General features: G+C 39.2%; 1 non-coding gene across 1 annotated transcript; it reads right to left on the bottom strand.

Moving 5' to 3' along the window:
• Nucleotides 1–506: 506 nt before the first annotated feature.
• Nucleotides 507–636, bottom strand: LOC116643874. The gene has a single exon (XR_004301655.1). It is a non-coding gene; the product is annotated as a small nucleolar RNA SNORA63 (small nucleolar RNA).
• Nucleotides 637–4,450: the final 3,814 nt, after the last annotated feature.

Below are 4,450 nucleotides of genomic sequence, written 5' to 3'. Positions count from 1 at the left end.
ATATTACTATTGGTAGTCCTGGACAACAGCAGAGAACAAAGTTGACTCTTCAATATCATTTCTTCATGAAACCTATCTGAAATGCATCAACTATTTGGTGGAAATTCAGTTAAATTGGTCCCAGTCCCCTTGTTCCTGGGAGGAAGTAGCAATTTTTTATTACTAGAATTAATACTTGTTCTGAATAGAGATTTGCTTCTCTGTTTACAGAATGGCAGCTCTAGGGACCTAATATTCCACATATATCACCTCAGAACAAGAAACTCTTTTTTGTTGTTGTTATTTTTTTTTAAAGATTTTATTTATTTATTTGACAGAGAGAGACACAGCGAGAGAGGGAACACAAGCAGGGGGAGTGGGAGAGGGAGAAGTAGGCTCCCCGCTGAGCAGGGAGCCCGATGTGGGACTCGATCCCAGGACTCTGGGATCATGACCTGAGCTGAAGGCAGACGCTTAACGACTGAGCCACCCAGGCATCCCTCAAGTCAGTGTTTTACTTGGTAAACATGTCTGAGACCATGCATCCCTGGCTGCTAAGCACCATGGCGGACAGGGCTAGAAAGGAACAGCTTTATTTTGAGCTCGGGGCAAAGACAAGGCAGCACTTTACAGCTACATTGTAACTAGATCCTGCATCAAGAAGCTTTTTTTATGGCAGATGGCAATGAGATTCACTGATCTTCTGTGCATGGTTAGCCACACATAGCCAATCTGAAGTCTCAGCTAGAACCGCCAACACAGGGGAAATAACTTGTAGGTTTGGAACACTATCCTCTATCATGGGTATATGCATTTATCCATTGACTGATAAAAAGTACTATATCCCCAATATCTTCAATATATAGATATGGGAAACAAAGGGTAGACATAGATCTGACCCCTTCCACATTCAGGAATTTTATTGTGGAATTTCTGCTTCCCCGTTCATAAATTTAAACCCTGTCCGTTACAAGTTCTTGTTTCCATGGGCAGAAAGCTTCTGTCAGGTTCCACTGAACTGAGAGCTATGGCTACCATCTGATTACTTTAGTACCCTTTTGCCAAAGGACCGGAAAGCAGGTAAAGGAGTTACAAAGCTGGAAGGGATAATCAACTCTGATTACCATGAATCTCCAGGGTTGCTGCCACACAGGAATAAAGAGAAGAATGTCTGTAACCAAATGCTTTTACTGAGGTGTATCCTGGTGCTTCCATGCCTAGTGACAGCTGTGGTGTATTTCAGCAGATATGCCCCACCAAGGATAAGACCACGAAGGATACAAACCCCTCAGAGCTTATTATTTTGATTATACAATCTAACAAGCAAACCAGACCAGCTGAAGTCCTGTCCAGGGTGAAGGAACTTGAGTTTTAGAGGTAGAGAGGGACATGCTGGTCATCAGTAATAGCTTCAGGAGCAGATGTGCAAGCACTTCTTAGTTCTTTTTAGGAGATGGCAGCTTGCTACCACCTTGAGGTATTTTACTCCCCACCCTCATACCCCACTTCAAGGTTGGGGGTGGAGGGGAAGAACACATTTTTTTATTCCAGGAAAGATCTAGATATTATAAGATGGTGCAAACTGGTCTGAGTGGCCCACAGGGTGAACTATATCAAATTCAAAGATCTCTGAAATTCCCTTGATTTGAGGCTGGGGATTCACTAGAAAGAGTCGGTGTTGCTTCCATACTTTTTTTGCCACTGCTGCTGCTATAGGAAGTCAAGAGTTATGGGGCATGGAGGCCGTGTGGGTGGGTGGGGGGGTGGTTTGAAGCCAGTAGGAGAGCGGCTGCTGATCCCTCAGGTGGCTCAACAGGCAGGTCCCAACAGGGTCCCAAGTCCTGCCATGCCACACAATGCTTGGTAGATTTCTTCTCCCTCTCTCCTACTACAGATTTGGTTCAGTGATGCAATAGCTTTATAGAGCTTTCATGAAAATAGCTAGTAGGGCCGAGCAATCAGCTTATCACAAATCACTCCTCTGCCTCCCTGGGAGTATACTCTATCACAAAGTATTAACACCTGAGCTTTTGCCTCAGGCTCTGATTTCTAAGAGCTCTTGGCCATGAAAGTCTTTTCCCTCATTCTCACTCTGCCCTTCAGATTTGTTCAAAGATCAGTATTATCATCACCTTTGTGAGAGCCTGTAATTGAGATTTGGAGACATCAAAGCAAAGGGAAAGTTTATTTTTTAAAAACTTGCTTTAGCTCATGGGTTTCATCATATATAAAGATGGTGAGAATATAACAGGTGAACACTTTTTGCTAATTTCCTACCTCAAAATTGTCAGTTACTTTTAAATACAGTCTGATAGATATTCCATATAACCTTAACAGTGATACTTTAACATTTTTTTTTGTTTTCTCAACTCATTATGCTTTTATAATAAACTGTGTGGTCTAATTATCAATTAATTTTATTTTTTTTCTAATTTTAAGGATAACTAAATACTGTGTGCCAGGAATATATCTATATTATGGAGATACGGTTCTGAACCTCATAGGCAAAATTGCTGTTGTTATAAAACATACAGTCTATGGAGAAAAAATAAAGTCATAACCAAGTTAAAAGAAAAAAAATAAAAATAAGGGAATAAAGTGACAGGGGAAGGATGTGGGTAAAGTGATAAGGGGAAGAATATGACCCAAACACCCTTAACATTCCCATCAGTGTCACTAAATTTTAGACACCCTTCTTCCTGAATCCAAGTCCTTCCTCCTTTTTCTTTCCTTTTCTTTCTTTCTTTTTTCTTTCTTTCTCTTTCTTTCTTTCTTTCTTTCTCTTTCTTTCTTTCTTTCTTTCTTTCTTTCTTTCTTTCTTTCTTTCTTTCTTTCTTTCTTCCTTCCTTCCTTCCTTCCTTCCTTCCTTCCTTCCTTCCTTCCTTCCTTTCTTTTTCTTTCTCTTTCTTTCTTTCTTTCATTCTTTCTTCCTTCCTTCCTTCCTTCCTTCTTTTCTTTTTTACAAAATATAAATACATATCATTTAATATACTTTATTTTTTTAGAGCCATTTTAGATTCACAGCAACACTGAGAGGAAGGTAGAGAGATTTACCATATATTCCCTGTCCTTATACATGCACAGCTTCCCTCATCATCAGCTTCCCCCATCATCAGCTTCCCCCACGAGAGTGCTACATTTGTTACAATGGATGAACCTTCATTGGTATATCATAATCACCCAATTTCCATAGCTTAGACTTGGGTTTACCATTGGTGTTGTACATTCTATGAGTTTGGACAAATGTATAATGACATGTATCCATCAATATATTTTCTTTTCTTTTTTTTTTAAAGATTTTATTCATTTATTTGACAGAGAGAGACACAGCGAGAGCAGAAACACAAGCAGGGGGAGTGGGAGAGGAAGAAGCAGGCTTCCCACCAAGCAGGGAGCCTGATGTGGGGCTCGATTCCAGGGCCCCAGGATCATGACTGGAGCTGAAGGCAGAGGCTTAACCAACTGAGCCACCCAGGCGCCCCTCCATCAATATATTTTCATACTGAGTATTTCACTGCCCTAAAAATCCCTCTGTGTTCTACCTTTTCATCCCTTCCTTCTACCTATCCTCTCACAACCACTTACCTTTTCACTGTCTCTGTAGTTTTGCTTTTTTTAGAATGTCTTATAGTCGGAATCAAATAGTATATGGCATTTTCACATTAGCACTTAGTTCTTAGTATTATGAATTCAAGCTTCCTCCATGCCTTTTTATGACTTGACAGTTTATTTCTTTTTAGTACAGAATAATATTTTATTTTCTGGATGTATTTATCCATTCACCTACAAAAGGCCATCTTGGTAGCTTCCACATTTTGGCAATTATGAATAAACCTTCTACCAACATGTGTGTGCAGGATTTTGTGCAGGCATAAGTTTTCAAGTCATATGGGCAAATATAAAGGAGTACAATTGTTGGATTCCATGGTAAGGGTATGCTTAGTTTTGAAAAAAAAAAAAAAAAAAAACAACAGCCAAACTTTCTTCCAAAATGACTTACCATTTTGCATTTCCATCAACAATGAATGAAAGTTTGTGTTGCTGCACATCCTCACCAGCATTTGTTGTTGTCAGTGCCCTGGATTTTGGCCATTCTAATAGGTGTGTGATGGTATCTCATTGTTGTTTTAACTTACATTTCTCTGATGACATATAGAGTATCTTTTCATGTGAATATTTGCTGTGTATCTTTCTTGGTGAAGTATCTATTAAAGTCTTTGGCTTATTTTTTAATCAGGTTGCTTGTTTCCTTATTGTCGAGTTTTAAGTGTTCTTTGTATATTTTGGATCACAGTCCTTTATTAGGACATTATTTGCATACACTTTTCCCCAGTCTTTGGCTTATCTTCTCATTCTCTTGATACTACTTTTAATTTTAATGAAATCCAGTTTCTTTCTTTTGTGGATCATGCCTTTGGTCCTGTATCTGTAAAGTCATTGTCAAGGTCATCTGGGTTTTCTCCTATATTTT

This window comes from Phoca vitulina, unplaced genomic scaffold (genome assembly GCF_004348235.1).
Source record: "Phoca vitulina isolate PV1807 unplaced genomic scaffold, GSC_HSeal_1.0 scaffold27, whole genome shotgun sequence".
Lineage (NCBI taxonomy): Eukaryota > Metazoa > Chordata > Mammalia > Carnivora > Phocidae > Phoca > Phoca vitulina.
Note: the sequence above shows the minus strand (reverse complement) of the source record. Positions and strands in the feature narration are given on the sequence as shown.